The sequence below is a fragment of the Vidua macroura genome, chromosome 1 (assembly GCF_024509145.1).
Source record: "Vidua macroura isolate BioBank_ID:100142 chromosome 1, ASM2450914v1, whole genome shotgun sequence".
Taxonomy (NCBI): domain Eukaryota; kingdom Metazoa; phylum Chordata; class Aves; order Passeriformes; family Viduidae; genus Vidua; species Vidua macroura.
In genome coordinates this window covers 16,293,516-16,312,905 of record NC_071571.1, presented here as the reverse complement: position 1 = coordinate 16,312,905, position 19,390 = coordinate 16,293,516, and positions in this window count along the sequence as shown.

Sequence of the window (19,390 nt, the reverse complement as noted above, 5' to 3'; positions counted from 1 at the left end):
TGCCAGATTCTGTACCTGGGTTGGGACAACCCTGGTTGTGTGTAGAGACTGGGCAATGAGAGGCTGGAGATCTGTGCCACGGAAAGGGACCTGGGGGTTTTGGTCCATGGCAGGTTAAACCTGAGCCAGCAGTACCCTGGCAGCCAGGAGGGCCAACCCTGTCCTGGGGGCCATCAGGCACAGCATGGCCAGCTGGGCAAGGGGTGGGGATTGTCTCCTGCTCTGCACTGGGGCAGCCTCACCTTGAGCACTGGGGCAGTTTTGGGTGCCAAAGTATCAGAAGGACACTGAGCTGTTAAAGAGTGTCCAAAAAAGGCCCCCAAAGATGGTGAAGGGTCTGGAGGGGAAGCCATATGAGGAGTGGCTGAGGTCACTTGGTCTGTTCAGCCTGGAAGAGAGACTGAAGGGAGACCTCAGTGTGGTTTTCAACATCCTGACAAGGGGAAGCAGACGGTCAGGCATTGATCTCTTCACTCTTGTGACCAGTGACAGAACATGAGGGAAAGGCATCAAGCCGAGTCAGGGGAGGCCTAGGCTGGATATCTGGAAAAAGTTTCTTCACCCAGAGGGTTGCTGTGCACTGTAATAGGCTCCCCAGCACCAAGCCTGACAGAGTTCCAGAAGCCTTTGGACAATGCTTTCAGGCACATGGTGTGATTCTTGGGGTGTCCTGCAGAGAGCCAGGAGCTGGACTTGGTGATCCTGATAGGTCCCTTCAAACTCAGGATATCCTATGATTCTCTGAAGTTTTAGCTATGGGGTAACTGATATTTGGGGGAAAACTCTTTCATTCTGCAGGTAGATAGGGCTGCTATTTATTTCTCATTCCCTCTGTAATCGCCAATCATTTGTCCTTTCCAGTTATTTATTTGTAATGGAAATAAACATGGAGTAGCTTTCTTTGCAAGGAGTAGCAATCCTTAGCAGCAATTACTTGGTTGGAAACATAGATGGATACTTAGGAACCTTGCTTAAGTGGAATCCAGGATGGAAGGCATCCAGGAAAATCTACTGGCGGCTCAGATTGTACTGAATAGTGTTAGAAGATTTAAGTCTCTCCAGAGATGCTTAAATCTCAACTAGATTCGACAACTGCAGCATCTGCTGCAGCTCTTGTTAAAATAAAATAAAGTAAAAGAATAAAATAAGCTAAAAGTCAAATAAAGTTAAGATACTAATAAGCCATGCTGAAGTGCAGTATCAATACTCAAATGAAAGGTGAAACTAGCAGCATGGAATCTAGAAAAAGAGATGTAACTGAAATCATATCAGAAATAAATTTCACCAATGTCAGTCACTAGGCAAAGATTTTCAAATAGCAGGTCCCTGTACAGGTGCATGGGGTATTGGCAACAGAACAAGAAAAGTTCAGCTGTGACTCAATTTCACTGGAAAGGAGAGAAAGTTATTGATATAATGAACACAGTGAAAACAGTTATGTTTCAAGACTGTCATTCAATTTTTTTTGTGCATCTGGAACATATTTTTCTTGGAACACAGGTAAAGATAAATCCTCATTTGAAGCCCAAAGAACTCAACAGAATTCTTTAAATTGACTTCAGTTCATTTTTCACCACATCTGTGACTTGCACACCATGTAAGCAGAAGCCATAAATGAGAATCAGATGAGTACTTTTGCCTTGCACTGTTGTGGATACCATTGCTATCATTCTGGACAGGAGAGCAGAAACATTTTTATTCAAGGATTTTGCTTTCCTGCAGTATTAATGAGGCATTGGTGACAATACCAACATCAGAACCTTATAAACAGCAAGAAACAATAGGGCTCTGGAGGGATGTAACTCTACCAGAGCTAACCCATCAATTTAATTTAAACCTAGCTCATTTGCTAATCTGGAGCCAGAGTGCCCAATGCCAGGCATTAATAATCCCTCAATGCCCAGTCATCAGGAGGCTGCCACAGGGACTTAAAATACCAATTTCAGGAGCTCAGAGGTTTCATGGTATTTTCTGCTATAGTTTTACCTCATTCAGCAGTGCTTAAGTTTCTTTTGGGCTTTCCATGAGTAGGCACTGACCCAGTATTTATCCTTTAATGAGGAACAGAAGCATTAAATGCTCTAAAGTTTTCCAATAAAGATGCGAGCCATTACTGAAATTCACTCATTTTATCCTAATAGCATTGCATTTCCTGCCAATAACTTAAAATATGCTGTTATTCTGCCTGAAAAGAAAAAAGGCCTTAACTCTAAAATAAGACTCTGGAAATGATATAATATAAACATGTGCTGACATTAATTACTGTAATATTTATGTATAAAACAGATGGTAGCGCTTTAAAAAACGTGTGAGCAATGATCAGAATGAATTCATTAGGCATTTATACCGCTGTCATGTACTCACATAGGTGTTGCCTTGGACCCTGCTATATGCTAAGGGGCTCTTTCTTTTTAAGTGAGGTTTTACCAAACAGATGGAAAACATTATTAACTACTGTTTTCCTTTCTTGTCAAATATGTTTTGTCTAATCATCACTATAATTACACATCCACATTCTAGTAAATCATGCTGTATAAACATTTAGAACAGAGTGGATTATTAGGGTGAAATGCAAAGTATTCCAGACATTAAAACAAAACAAACACGGACTGGGCTGTGCTGAATAATAACAATTTTTAACATCGAGGACAGACAAAACATAATTTAATAGCTTTGGCTTTTCTTTCTTCCATTTCTGACCCATTATTCTACATACAGTGCATCCTGGGTGCTTTTAAGTGCCTCCCTCCCCTTTCTTTTTGTGAATATTTAAACGAAGCAATATTTTCCTTTATACAGCAGTTTCCTTCCACATCTTGGTGTCACTGTTTTCTTCTTTCCATTTAATATACAACCACAAAGCACTCAGGAAGAAAGTGGGCAACAATGAAATCTGAGGGCCCTTTGTTTCCTGAGACAGCCTTGAAATTTCCATTCTAGATGAAGCTAGTGTGTTTGATGAGGTAACCAACTACTGCAGGACCAGAGTTGCAGTACTCAGCTTTTCCATCTGCAGTGTTAGGTTCAGAATCACAAAATATCAGCAGAACAACTGCCTTTCTGTCAGTCTTGTGACTGCACTCAAAGGCTGCCACAGCCCCTCTTTGGGCCACAGACACAGACTGGGAGTGGCAGGCCAGGTGCTGGTTCAGCACAGTTTCACACCATGTGGCCGTGCTTGGCCCTACCTGGCCCTATTTGGCCAAACAGTGAAGGCAGTGGGGAAGGATTTGATGTAACATCTCTGCTGTAGGTGCCAATATTTGTGCTAGTCATCCTCTGAAGTCAGTGTAAAGAAATGAGCTTTTATGGCACTGGATCAACTGACTGCACTGACAGGGCAAATTCTGCTCTGGTGCCCACTTCTTTCTGCTTCAAGGCTTTCTGAACTTCTAGGATTTAAATATTCTTGCTTGAAACCAGTATATTCCTATAATCCCAAAGGCTTGTGAATATTGCCTTACAGTGTCAGAAAATAGTGTTATTCTTCTATAGACATCCCGAAAGGTGTTTGTTCAATTGTTACAGACAAAATTCAGATTCCATCAGAGGCTGGAGGAACATTTATTGCATCTTACATTTGGTTCCCACTTGGAAAACAACAAATACCCCGGCACTGTATACAATTCCAGGACAACTTTCACATCTTTTCTAAGAGTCAGACTGCATCAATATATTCCCCATCTAACTTATTTAAATGTTATGCACCAGCTGTATCTTGCAAGATCAAAAATTTATGATAGCTATAGCAGCTATGGCCAGATACTAAAATACACAAAGGTTTCATTGGGTTTAGACTTTTTCTTCATAGTGGTACCTCCAAAATAGAATTGTGCAGTGTCCTGCTATTTCTCAAAAGACACCATGGCCTGCTGTAGAACTAACAGATTACCAGTGATACTGGTTAAATGAAGTTGACTTACAGGGGAGCTGAAGTAGTGAAAAAAAAAAAACCCTTGAAAGACAGATATAAGTAGTTCCTATGAAAACCGAACTCACTATGTTTAATGATAAAAGAAAGTCTGTCTGTACAGAACTGATTCAATAGCTTGATCCCTTGGTCTTCTCTGGAGCAATTCCAAAAACTATTTAAAGGATAAACATGCTGCTGTATTTTTTTTTAAATCAAAACAGTGTAATTTTCCTTTGTGTATCAATGCTGCTTTTATTACTACTTAAAAATTATTAAGCAGTACAAAGCAATTTTTCCTGCTGCACATCAATATCTTTTTATCTACAAACATTTACACAGAAAGTGCCAAGTTTGTCATGCCTTAGATTTTATCAGCAACATTCTCTTTTTTGGAATTCCATATGTTGCCTGAGAAAACCAAGGGTACAGAGCTGGCTATTTCTACAAGCTGATTACAATGTCTGCAAGAAATTGAGAGTGTTAAGGCTTGATTAGTATCTGCTACAATAAAAAATTAATGCAAATTGTTGCTGCATCAAAATAGGTTGATCATGAGTAAATCTGTTGTACCTTTCCACAGATGTATTATTTTACAACATCTACCTCAAAAAACAACCTTCTCAGCTCTCCTAGGCAGAGGATTTATTTGGCTTAGTTTTGCTGTGTTGAACGACCCTGCAGTCCTACTGTGCCATTAGCTGGCAAGGCAGTAGGTGTTTAATGGTGCTCTTTCAAAGCACATTAAGGCCACCACAACTTTCCTGGCTCAGGAGATGCATTTCCAGCTGCTGCTGCACCCTGCCAATACTGGGTAAGAACTGCCCATGTGTTCACCCCCTGTGTCCAGCACTGCACCAAGGTATGATCACAGAATCATGCAGAATATTGAGTTGGAAGGGGCCCACAAGGATCACCGAGGTGAGTCTGACCAGATGACAGCTCCCACTTAAATGCTGGTGCATGGTTAGGATCAGTCTTTCTGCAGTGGCACTCTCAGGGCTGTATCAGAGCACACTCAAACCTTTCAGTAAGCTGTTAAGGACTGCCATGCCTCTTATCTCTACCAACAGCAATGCAGGGGCCTGGCACATTGTGCCTTCTGGAAAAAGTGGATATTCAGGATGCCTTTGTGAAGAACCACCGAAGTCATGAAAGGAAAGGCTACACAAATCCACGCCACATGAGGGCTCTCTCATGCTAAGAGAAAGGTAGGACAAAACCAAATTTCTGGCTGCTATGAAGCCACCTGCTTGCATTGGAGAATTCACAGAATCATCCTCATGTCACATTTTAAAGCTGACATCAGTGAGCTGTCAAAGCTGTCAAGGGCACTGGGACAGACGGGTAACAGTAGGAACTCATTCCTTATCAGAACATCTTTGACACAAAGTCTACAGCAGAAGGCAAAATCAGCCCTAACCCCTCAGCTGGGCACTCTGACAGGGAAGCCTCCTCTGGTAAGTACTGTTTGTGTATCACATACTGGAGCAGATTGTCTGTAACCTTTCTGGGGAACACATCTAGTAGCAGTTTTCTGATAATGTGGGAAAAGGATTTCTAGAATGATCCTAGACGTTTCTATTAATTTGATCTTAAGATCAAATGTGATGTGATGATATATGATGGTAAATATTACAATACATGACTGCTGTTTGTGGCTAAAACTTTTTTTCTTTTCTTGGTGCTACTTGGATGTTGATGTTTTGAGCAGATTTGAGCCACTAAATAGCCTTTTCAATGTTGAAAGTATGTAAAGGAGGTATCCTTTAAAAAGGACTGTGAAAATGCTGCCTGGCTTTTCCTTTCCACAGACTTCTCCTCATTTCTTTCAGTCAGCTGTCAGCCATAGTCAGCTCTTCCCACCAAAATGTAGCTGGGGAGGTGGATCAAAGGAGATTGTGCAGGAAGGAACTGTTTAGGACACTGCTACTCGAAGAAAGCAGAAGTCCTCAATCACCCAGCCATGTGTTCTCTCAGTTTGTCATGGATGACACAAAATGGCACATATATTCCTCTTCTCTTCAGTGCACCAACTTCAATAATATTACCTTATAATGAAAATATATTAAGGGTTGTGGTAATAAGACATTTTCAGCTTGCTTGTTTAATAGTTTAATAACTCAGCAGAGAAGGACAGAGAAGTGAGTGTAAAAAGCCTTATCCTCAAATAATCTTACAGATAACATCTGTGGCCCAAGAAAATGTAGGAAAAAAATGGGAGATACTAAGCAAGGTCCTGGGACTCACGAGGATACAAACAGCCTTGACTGAAAACATGCTCTGACAGCACCTTCCTGCACTCATGGCACTTGCTTTACAGCCTGCAGAGTGTAGGTGCTGTGATCAGCTTCTTCCCACACAAATGATGAAGTTTGGAGAACAGAGTCCTAGGGACAGGCCTTTGAATTTCCAATCCTACAAAAGATCTTATGCCTTGTCATTTTACTTTTTGAGTTTCCAGACAGATAGCAAGAAGGAAAACCTTGAGTAAAAGTACTCTGTGCACACCTCAAATTGGCTAGTTCCTTTCTGTAGGGAGAAGAACCCGGCAAAGTTTATCTGGTAACCAGAATTATCTGAGCAATAAGGGGGCCCCACCAGTGGGTGCTGCAGAGGTGAATTTGGCAGCTACTGCAGCAGAGTGCCAGTGCTTCACTGTCATCAGCCATGCTGCTCCTGCCAGGTCAACAGCAGAGCCCTATGTTGCCATCTGAGGACCTCAAAAGTAGGATTACAAAAAGGCAAGTGAACTAGAAATTATTTCCATACTGGTGTCCAGTCAACATGCAGTTTCCTAGTATTTTCATTACTATTTTCCTACTCTTTCCGCTGCTGACGGGGTATGGACAAGTACTGCTGAAAAAACAGTACAAACCTCAAACCTGGTAAGTTTGCTCTATTTGCAAAATTTTGGCAGACTGTCAAATACATTGCTAGAAACTGACAGCTCCAAGAGTACTTTCTCCATGCTAGCCAGCAAGAGATCAATAGCAATGTTAATTATCAAAGCAAGTAGAGATCATAGGAGAGCAGTAAAACAAGGGAAACTGTGAGTTTCACCTGTCATTCCTGTTGATTCTGGATGGTTTCTGCTAGCAATTCCATAATGCATCATGAATTTCCATAAGGCAGAGGGCCAGTATGAGCATAAAGAACGTTTGGAATTTCTGCCCATAGGGTTGAATGCTTAATAAAGAGAAAAGATTTGATCTATGGAAATACAGGCTGAGATTGCAGCAGGAGACAATTAGCCATCTGGACTCTGGCATTACAGGTTTTTTGGTAAGCCCCAGTGCAGTACAGGTAAGTGTAATCTCCATATGGGAGCAGAAAGGTCCTGTGGCTGCTCCTGTAGCCTCTTCAGCTGCTGTTTAGTAACTCCTTAGCATCAGTAAATTGACTCCAAGCTTGTACCACTGTGAAACCAGGCACATAAATGAGTTCAGAAGTTATCTGTACTTATACAGTGAGTATGCCATGTCTGCAGGAGTCTACCTCAATTTGCAGACAAAAGGAGACAAACTACATTACACAGGGTTAGACTAACATAGCTGCATTTCAGTATTGCACCTGTGTGTCATGATGCACTGCAGAGACACTGATTTTTCCCAGATGCCAGCCACTGGGAGAACTGCAGGGACAAGGACACAGTCAGGGAGAAAAAAGACTTCTTATTGTCCCCCAGCAGCCTCCTCCAACCTCCTGTGCTCAGCATGAAGTTGAGAGCAAAAGGTGAAAGACTGTTAAGTGTTTCTCTGCTGGAAGGACACTTGTCAGGAGATGAGGTTTTTGCCAGGGCTGAGAGGAAGCAACCAGGAAAGAAGTTTCTAGACAGCAATTATAACACAATCCCAAAGAGCAGACTTTAGACAGCTCAGTTTAGGTCACAGGAAACAATTTATGAACCTATCATGTTCTGGTTTTCATTAGATGGAATGCTGAGTGCACAGACAGTCCATGGTCAGGTTTCTTCACCCCTTGCTGTGATAGAAGGGGATGTGCCAGGTACCCGGGTTTTAGATGAAGCACGTAAAACAAAAAAACCAAACCAAACCAAACCAAACCAAACCAAAACAAAAAAAGGATTACACTGTTTATACAGTGAAAGGTTCAGGAACTAGGACTAAAAGTCACACTTTTAAAAGATAGGGTAGAAAAAAATACATTATAATGTTTTTGCTAAAAGGATGTAGCACAGACTTTACAGAATTAAGAGGAAAATCTCATGTATTTTCACTGAAATATCTTGTATTGCATTTAAACTGTAAGGAAACTAAAAGAGCTATGGAAAAAAGGCCATTCAGCCCTTGATTGCTTACTAAGAATATATTTACAGGCCATGTCTCATCTCAGACATCTCATCTGTGTCATGATCAACATACATGTTGAACCAGCTTTGGAAGAAAAGTGCAAAGTCCAAAAGCTCTAAAAATAATAAATAAAACATAACACTACCAGAAGATGACAATGCTTATTTTACTTGTTATCCATTCCTCAATTTTTCCCTCAAGAGTTCAAAAAGTTCAAGCAATTTCTATACTTTTAATAATTTTGTAGTCCTGTTGTAGCAGAAAAGAATCTGGGATCCTTTACAGAGGCTTATTAGTTCCAACTTTCTGAATTCTGTGTGCCTCCTAATTTAAATATTCAATATGAAATTCTTCTTCTGACATCTTTTAGCAAAACAATAGTTAAGAATCTAGTTCACAGTGGTGAGAAGTATGTGTTCTTGCCAGGTCATCAGATTTTATCAGTCTTAAAACAATTTTTATAAAACTTTTCTTTCTTTCCTTAAACAATCCTGTTTTGATTTGAATTGTATCAATCTCCACATCACCACTCAGGAAAAATTAAAAGAGACAACAAGCTTAGGGTTGTATATAACCCCCAAGTAATTTGAAAGCAAGGGAAGATTGTATCACCTGTGGATACATGATCTGCTTGTTATGAACTCCCAGGACACCGCAGTGAGCCCAGCAGTGTATGTGATGTCTGGAGAAGATGTCAACCACTATCCAAAGCTGCTAGTTCCTGTTCCATGTACACAAGGGAATAATTAGGCAATATAATTTTGATGATGTAATGTTTGCAATTTTGTATTCTGTTTCCACAGTGTTGGTGGGTGGAATTCCTAGAGTGAAATTACCCTTGAAGTTAATATCTTCCATTAAAAAAGGTTGGTTTCATCAGTTGTCTGCAGAATCTATAATAGTGGTACTCAAAGCAGATGGCTATATCCTTTGTTACAAGCCAGATTCTGACTTAGAGGTTCTATTTATGAATCAAGATAGGTCTTTGTGATACCTATTTGCTTGTATAAATATTTTCACAAGTTTTCCCAGAAATAAAGCTAAACAAAAATTGAAGAAAATTGGTAGAAATAAAAAGTACTTTTTTTTTTCCTGCTTTGTTGGCATAACTAACATGGAGAAGTGCAAGCTACTTTAATAGTAGATTGCTATAGAAAAGAAGGTATTTTCTTCTAGACATAAATCTTATAAACTTCCTGTTGTTTGCATAACCTGAAATAGTCTAAATTCATACTGAGTAGGGACTGCAAGAGTGACTCAAGTGGACCTAAAATTGTGAGGAAACCCCCTCAACCCTTTGGTTTTGTGCTCCTGCCCCTGCACCTGTGCCAGCTCTGCCCATGTAATGCAGTCACAGGGAAGGGAGACCAACTTGGTGATCTGACAGAAACCTTCCTTCTGCACAGTTTGTTTTCAGCCAGGAGTTGGAGCTTTACCACTGCTCATGGTCAGGAGGCAGTTGGGGCAAGTAGCTGTGAGTGGGGAAAAAAGTATCCACCTTTGATGGCAGCATGGTCTCAGAGAGGCTTCTGCAGCCTGTGGCATGTTCCCTGGGTACCTGTACTGAGTTTGAGCAGCTGAAAAAGTCACCCTTTATCTTTAGTCAAAATAAGATTGTAGAAGCTATGTAAACTCTTTTCATCATGTTGCAGCCCCTCAGTCAGATACTAAATATTTGTATTGACAAGTATATTTCTATCCTGAAAAAGTGCTGCCGAGTATTAATGGGTTAGGAAGGAGGTCTTAATTTTGAGAGGTGAGAGAATAATAACATTTTGTGCTTCCTAAATTAGAGATGATTGTAATCTCAACTTTTGCCCTGGGCCTAATCAATCTCTTTTACAAGTTAATAATTAATTTAGTTTTGGCTTTATAGTCTATAACCTTTTAAAGCCTGTAGTTCCCTGTAATATCCAGGCAGAGCCTGCCAGCTCCTTTAATGGTACATATGAATGTCTGAATGACAAAGCAGCAGCCTTTTGTTTATACCAGTTGAATCAATAGGACATTTTTGCTAATAGCCACACATCTTAATTTAGCACATATTTATGAGACAAAGAAAAACTCCTCTAATTTTGTTTATTGAAAGGACAAAACCTGAAACCTGCATTCAGCCTGATCCCTCATCCTGGTGGAAGGGCCTTTTCTTGGATGCTGTGGGGGAAAAAATGAACCTTTTTTGTGTTGCTAGTACAGTCTTGGGTTTACATTGGCTTGTTCAGGAAATCTATTGCAGCTCCATGGAATTAGTGAGGGAATGGCTGGCAGATTGGGGCTGACCTGTTCTCCCTAGTAGTAATAACATCTTGCAGTGTGCCCCTGCACTGTCTGCTCCCAAAGCATAAAGACAATGTACAACCTCCTTTTGCTGTTCCTTAGATGTTACAGTCAGCACAGCAGGACTGTGCCTTCAGCTTTAAGGATTAAGGTAGAGGTAGTACCTGACTGAATCTGACTGGAGGATGATCTTAGCAGGCAATGCAACTTTAGAATAAAAGGAAGTTATGAAGTTATGGACAGTACTGCTTATGTCTGTAATATGGAATTGCCTTTCCCATGTCAGCCAGTCTGCAGATGTGCCCTGTCTTTTAAGGCATCTTAAGGTCAAAAGGAAGTTTTCTAGTATCATCTTTCTTTGCTTTTGTAGTCCTTGCAAGACACAGTGCAGCACACAGAGCTAAAGTTTCACACTGCTTCTGCCTCACAGTATGGTTCTATAGCAATGTCTAGCTCTTTCATGATGCTTTCCATCACTACAAATGTTCTGTAAAGGAGCTTATTTTCTTGTATTGAATTTACAGATGGAGAAAGGAAGGTAACAATAACATAAATATATAATTTAATTTTTACAGGTCATCCAACTAACTGCCTCAAAATTGCACCCTGGTCACCAAGTCACCATGGTGTGATCTAACTACATAACAGAGCTTTGCCTTTGCCCGTGTGTACTCAGCCAGACTGGTACACTTGTTGTTTGTATGGGAGGTCATATATCATGAAACTTCCTGTAGCCATGCTCAGGGAGAGATTGTTTACATTGAACAAAAAGGGTAACATAATAAGCTCTAGGCAATTTTAAGACCTATTGGCTTGTACATGTATATAAAAAGACACTAGTATAGAACCTGTTCTTCTGTATTTGGTCAAAATTAGGCTGTTGCTAAGATTTCAAGGCAGGAGGAATTTCTGATCTGTTCAGACCCTTATATGTGGCTGAAAAGTGTCCTCTGGTTTCCTGACTAGCCTGCTCTGTTCTGTCTATCCTCCACAAATTAATCTCCACAGTCACTCTTGTATCCTGACCTCATTTCACAGATCTCCCCTTTTTGCAAGATCCCTCCATCAAGGTGAACTTTGTCCCTGAGAACAGCTCTACACTAATTCTTTATCATGTTCATATTTCTTTATACTAAGAATCTGACATTTTCTGATAAATTAGATCATCCTTCCTAGAAGAGTACAGGGAAATATTGGAGTATCTCAAATAGCTCAAGATGCTGACTGTTGGTTATCATTAATAAATTAGTGTTCAGCCATTTCTGCCTACACAAGTCCATGAACACACCCTGAATGCAGAACATTACATAAAAATGTATAGCCCTGAACATTGTCCACTCAACACAACACATCAAATCAGATGAAATTAATAAAAACTTACAGAAAATATATTCTTGCAATTGCTTGTTCAGTGAGTCTTAAAAAACTAAGTAATGCAAGGTGATGAACAAAGAAACCACAGTTGAGATCAAATTAAAAAATAGGGAAGAGACAAAACCAACAGAAGACTAAAAACACCCAGCAATTCTGTTCAAGAAATCACTGCAGAGTGTGAAGGAAGGAAACCATTATGAATTAGTTCTGATTATACAGAAATTAGCATGAGATTGTAATTTGCAGGATCAGGACCAAACCCTGTATAACTGGGTAGTGAATGAAAACAAGATGTCTGGTCCTGAACTGGTGGCAGTTTACATCCTCTCATGCTCAATGTCCTGCATTCAGATATTATGACATGTATAGATTCAAAATAACAAAAGCTCATGGTTAAATAGCTCTATAAAAAGTTGTCATGTTCCTGGAAGGCAATTTAACATCAAAGGTTGTTTGCCCCTATATGGGAAAAAAAAATCTAATAGTTTCTTAGTACCATCTGAGGAATTTCTCTGATATCACAAACTGCACTTGCATGTAAATGTATTGAAACAGAGTGTAATGCTCAGAAATTATCTGCAAGTAAAAAAAATCTAGATGAACTTTATGGTGCTGACATTTCAGTGAAGATGAGATTAATTTCACTGATCTTAACAGGAGCTGAGAAAAAGTTAAAACATGAAGTGATTGTAAGTGTTAATACTCAGCAATGCAGATGAAAAAACACCTCTGAGTTGTCTACTATTTACTAATAACACTATGGACATGAAACTCCTGGAAAAACCAACAGCCAAACAAACTCAAAAATTTATGGAGGTCCAGATCCCTGACTGCCCATGGAAATGCCAAATAACATGTTTGCTGAAATGCAATAATAATAAGTATTTGTGCATTATCAAGTATTAGTCAAGACAGGGACACAGGTATTGCATCTTGAAAAGCAATTTTGCTTGGAGGTGCACAGATTACTCAAAGGCCACAGAAAAGAGGAAATCATTGCTGTCACGGGACTTCAGAATAGGGGTGAACATTCCATGCCTCATCAACTCAAATAGTAATGGAGGTGATTTAAACCTGTATTATCTTGCCAAAACAACTGTGAATTCTGCAAAGAATTCTTAAGATCAGAGGATCAAGTATATACGAAATCTGCAAAAGTGCTTCCAAAGTTCAGTGCCCTTGTAGGACCTGAGATGGAAAGCTCAAGGGACAAATGTAAACCAAAGGCTTTAAAGTCCTTAGCAAATACTAAGTATCACTTTATAAAGTGATATATAATTGAAGTGTCTGTGGGAAAAACTACTTTGACACAATGGATGGCAGATGATGGAACAAATGATAGACAGATTGCTCTAGTAGTCTATCCAAAGACTCAGTGACAGGTCTAAAAACTGTAACTTCCTTCAGGTTACCGGACGCTCCATAAACAGATTTAAGCAGACGAAACCAGAGAATCAAGGGGAAGTATTACAGTGATGCAGGAAACCCAGTGGAAAAGTAATCTTTTCAAACTCATGGGAAAAAAAAAAAACCAAAAAACCAACCCTATGTGTAATTATATATATTGTATAACAGAGGAGGATTAGGAGAAAGACAAGGAATAATACTCTCATGCCAGGAAAATGCAGTCATCTAATTCAAACTCCTGATCCAGAATAAAATATTTTGGTTTATTTGCAAGTGTTTTAGCTTACATATTGTCATGAGGACATGACAGCAGATTATACTTAATGTTGTTATGCAGGACATGTGGCCTGACCACTATCATAAAACAGGTATCACCACAAAAAAAACTGTTATGTTATAGGAAAAATTCCTGCCGGAATAAGTAGGGATAGTTTTCTCTTCCTGCAATTTCAGAAGCCTGTGCTTTTGCAGAAATGAATACAGTTGGGCTCTGTTCTAATGAAAGTCTCCAGGTATTCATGCAGTGGAAATATAGGAATAACAGGAAATCAGTACCTCAGCTTGCTATTAAGGAGATTTACTCTTTTACTGGCACTGTTTCGTATCAGATGAGAAATAAGGAAAATGATTATGAACATGAGCTGTAGATTCCCATTGCAATTTTTGTAGCAGTAGAAGAGTACTATCAGCATCACTGCATTTTGACTGTGTCCACCTATGTTTTGGCTTCAGTTTCAAATTAAAATTGTGCTTTGCCTTGCTTTGTCTTCTAAATTGGTCTTAACTGATATATCCCACAGATTCTGGCTTCCACCTCAAAGAGTTTACTTCAGTGGATGTCAAAGATCCTCCTACAAATTTTACAGATAACACTGATGCCTCAGGTTTTAGCTTTTATATTTTTCAGATTCTGTGCTGCTTTAGTGTGTAGTTCTGAGCTTCATATTAAGGGATGGTAAGCTCTCTTCACAGAGTAGGTAGACAAAACAATTCCTTCTCTAGCTGGGGACCAAGGACAACTGATCCAAATCCCAGGCCCAAGAGCATAAGCAATGGTGGAATGAAGAGAGAAGAACAGGAAGGATGGGACTTCATGGCCTGGAGCTGTGGTTGGACAATTGACTCCAGTATGCTGGTGGACCAGAACTTACAGGGGTGAGGGACCTCATGACTGGTCATCCATTTTGTGACCATTTTGGGTTCATCTTGGGTGTAGCCCTGGCTGGGCTCTCGTACTGCCCAAGGTGTATCCATTGAGGCCTTTCAATAAATACCTATTTTATTCTTTAACTCTGTCTAGCCTCTGTTCTAGGTCAGCCTTCACAAGGTATCAGTTCTGCAACTCTAGTGGGACAGAAGGCAGAAAAACCCCCTGGACCAGAGCCAGAGGAACATCCAGCTCCGTAGGAGAAAGGGTTTATACAAATATATAATCACTGTAATTTTTTTATTATAGACTTGGTAACAGTAAGAACTGCCTACTACATCTCTTCTTGAAAGGGAGGTGCAATAGATTATCAGCAGGTCTCAACAGAATGTTTCAAAATATTAGCATACTCTAAGTGCAAGAGAAACCTGATTAAAGTGAAGAAGAGCTACTCAAACACGCTACTGCAAATCCTTCCCAAACTCTGATGGAGCAGTTTTTATAAGGGAAGACCTAATGATGCACTGTGTTTGTTATAATGCTGCCATGGCCACCTAGTAAGTAACATGCTTCAACCAAAGTCAAATTACACAAAACTTGGCATAAGTCCTCTCTTGGACAAAAAAACAAGGGTCCTCTGCCAAGTATGTTGGTGGATGAAACAAACAGTGCTCATGAAGGAGAAAAGAATGTCACATTCTTCATGCTGAATTTCTTTCTAGTGCCCATGCATTCACAGTGAAGCCCAAACTTAGAAGGTACTCCATCTGCTGGAGATACTTCCATAGACAGATAGCCCCAGCTCTTCCAAATGGCCATTCCCACTGCCTCCCTTTGCCACATTCCCCATGTGTCATAAAGGAATTGTTATGTGGCCTCTCTCCTAGGTTTGTACGTTCCTATCTCATCAGCTGTCTTGGGTGTAGAGCAACCTTTGAGACACATGGTTACTATGAATAATAGTATTAAGACTTTTCCTGATTGGAAACTGATTACTTAACAGGCAGACAACAACCATGCAGGATTAGGAGCATGCAACAGATTGCCTGACCAAGGTGACTGCAGGGACAATGAAGTGAAGAGCTTCTCAGCCATGTGGAGAGGACAAGAAACTCAAATAATAATGAAAACTTCAATTAGGTCTAAAATATAATGTCTGGACTTGGTCCTAGGAATAGAGGTTTGGATTTAAAAAAATAATTTCCTCAATTGTTGGGAATGACTGGTTTAGATCACTTAAAGAATCGACATCAAAGGAATCAGAAAAAGTAGGTTTAATATAAATTTAATGAAAGCACGACTTCATAGAGTTCAGTCTATTACTTACTACAGGGATGGAACATACAAAGGAAAATTAGATTATAATCAATTTAGAATGGTTTACATGGAGACCAGAGATGTGAAAGGATAAAGGAGACCTTCCCACTGAATCATGAGGTTCACAGGGGGCCCCTTGCTTCCTAAACTCCTGATGCACTCTAAGTACAGTTAGGTCCAATCTTAGTCTCAGATTGGGTAAGTTGTTTATGTCTAAAGGATTTAGCAGCACTTAATCAAGGATTAATTGAATGTTTACCAAGTGACTCAACAGGATTTACTACAACCACAATAGCGACTTTATTACAGAACTGAGATGGCAATATTCATACTATACTTGCTATAGGATATTTAAATCAATTCACACACACACGCACCCAGGCATAAAAATATATATACATGACTATATAAGGATATACCTGTTAAAAATTATTTTTGAAATATGCACATCAAATGCATTGTTATTTCTCAATGGGCGAGGGTTGAGCCTTGAGGAGTGGTTGGGAGTGTCAGCCCAGGACCTGTCCTTGGCTTTCAGTGGCAGTCCTCTGAGTGTTGTAAATGCGAGAGTTGGTGAGCTCAGAGATGTGTCCCACTCCAAGGGAGATGCTGGTAACAGCCCACTGCACTTCAGGAAAGCTCAAAGAGTGTCCCCTAGAACCACTGCTTATAGGCTCCCCAAAAAATTTTGCTTTAGTTATCAGTAAATTTCCATCCTGGCCTCAATACAGCTCAATAATTACTATAATATTCAAAAGTCCAGTCACAATGGTACCATTCCACTCAGGCTACAAATTGGGTACAAATCAGAATGACCCAAGGCTGTCATGGGGTGATGGATTATCTCTTCTTCCCCACCGTGGTCAGGCAACAGGAGTACCTGGTATGATCAGTGCTGTCCCAGCCTTAGCCCTGTAAAAATTCCTGCTGTGGTCAATGGACACTTCTCACAACTCATTATACAAAAGCCAAGGCCTAATGAGAATTCCTGAGATCACTGAGTGGCCCCAAGGAGGGAGAAAGGGAATGCACCACCACATCTCTAAACAGATAGCTCAGCACAAGAGGAAGTACAACTGTTAGTATTGGCCTGAATGATGGGAACAGAATCATAGAATCATAAAATGTCCTGAGTTGGAAGTTGGAAGGGACCCACAGTTGAAATGCAACTATGAAAAAGTCTTAGAATAACACCTGTATTCAGTAGTCACACAGAAATAATAAACAGAGGAAAATCCTGCATCTAAAAAAAGCCCTAAAAAACTCAAATGAAGAGCACTTTAAAGATGACCAAAGGGTAGAATGGAGGTGAAATGCAGATTATATTAAGGACACCATACTTGAAGTTCAGAGTATTTGTAAGCCACCTGTCAGTAGCAGCTTTTGAATTATTGAAAAGGCCAACATGAGTAAAGAGCAAGATAAAGGTGAGTTTTGAATCCCTCATGGCATTTCTTGTGGCTGTTTAGCCTGGAGAACAGATAGCAGTAAAGCTTGTCAATATGGATTGACACCTGATGGGAGTGGAGGAAAGAAAATAGAGCCAGACCCCCCCACCAGCAGTATCCAGTGACAAGTGGCAATGAGCACAAATTAAAATTCAAGAAATTCTGTCCTTCTCTTTTAAAAATATCCTAAAAGAGCATTTGTGATGAAGAGCACTGACCCAGCTGTTACCAACCCAGCATGAATGGGAGGGCAGGACTTCAAACAGACAAATACTGTTTAAAATGTAGGAGTAAAAGGACAGGAATAAATAGGCAAAGGAAGGATTTAGGAAACATTATAATGTATAGATCTACGAAAATGTTAGCTCATGGCTAATTGGTAAACATTAAAACAAACAGACTGTTAGAAAACATTAAAAACTCTCATAGAATAAACCAGAAACATCTTCTTTTCAGCTCTAGGGGCACTAATTTTTTCTGTACTTTCTCTAGTTTAGTCTTCTCATCTGAAAAATGATACATCAGGAAAGCAACTGTACAGCAAAGTGAAAAGATGATAATTAAAGTTTTAATGGCTTCCATATGAGGAACGATAAACAGATCATGATTCCTCTGGATGAAAAATTAGAACTATAGGAGGACATGTGGAGATCTACAAAATCATGTGTGGTATAGACTAAGCAAATAGACAGGTGCTCACAGTTGTGCCTAATCTGAGAAGGGAAATCAAATGAAGGCAATAGGCAGAAAGAATAAAACAAAAATAAAGATTTTTATGTAGTTAATTTGTGCAACTCTGCCACAGGAGGCTCTGTGTGTTCTTTTGGGTTAAAAATACCTGGATGAGAAATTACCTTCTATGAAGAGAAACACTGCTATTCTTTAAAAGAAATACAGCTATTATATATGAAGACATCATCACAATGGGCTCAAAAAGGCCTGGGTCACAAGCTGCTCCAGTCTGCAGCAACATTCTTGGCAAGTGCTATTTCATGCTTGTTCTGTCTGTATGCTGTTGCCTAAGCAAAGCTACTGTCACTGGTGACAGATGGACTTTGCTCTGACCTGATAAAACTGTTGCCATAGTAGGCCCTGATTTGCCCCCATTTGAATTTACATTTCTGTGTGCATTTCTTTCAACGATCATTGTAGATTTAATACGAATTGGTTTTTGTCTTACTTGGCAATCCCTGCCTTGACGTTATGTCTCTGTCCTTTGCCCACCAGATTCTCTGATTTACCAGAATTGCTTCACATATTGTTGTGCAAAGAGCAGGATACTGATGGCAGAGGTTAGTCAATCCACCCTGTTCCACTCTCACAGCTAATCCTGCAGGCACGTGGGATCTAATGCTGGATGAGGTATGTTATCCCTTCAGAGGGGATTATGGATAAGATAGTTTCACAGCAGAGAAGGGGTTATTCCTTCCCTTCCCCCTTAACATTAACCATATTAAGGACTGAAAGCAACTGGAGAAGGAGAAATAAGTTCTTTATTAAATGCAAACTCACTCCATTCCATACTTCCCTGACTTGAAATGATAATTTGAAGTACACCCTCTTTGAAAGAGTTCTTTCAGAACAGCTGCTTTCTGAGAAGGAACCCAAGTTGTTTTTCTTGTGAGAAATACAGACCTTGCTTAAGCAGGAAGGTACTGCACACAGATGCATGGCTACTTTGTCTCCTTTAGCAGGTTTACTGTATTAATAAAATCCATCTTTAGCTGTCCTCCAACCCAGGAAATCCAAAGAAAATCCTAGAGTGGCTTTTGAAAAACTGAGACACCAACATGGAAATAGTAAGATTTGGACATGTGTTAGTTGTTTTTATTACATTAAGACTAAGAGGAAACACTTCCATCAACTTGGTCTATCAGATAATCTCTGATTTCCAGTTGAAGGGATTGATTTGTTCACAGATGACATCAAGCTGGGTGAGAGTGTTGTGCTGGAGGGCAGGAAGTCTCTGTTGGGAGATCTGGACAGGCTGTGACATGGCCTCAAGCTGTGCCAGGGAATGTTTAGACTGGACATAATGAGAAATTTCTTCACAGAAAGGGTTGTTAAACAGTGGAATGGGCTGCCCAGGGAGGTGGTGGAGTCCCTGTCCCTGGAGGTGTTTAAGGGAGATCGTTTAAGGAAGAATGGATGTAGCACTCAGTGCCATGGTCTGCTTGACAAGGTGGTGATCACTCAA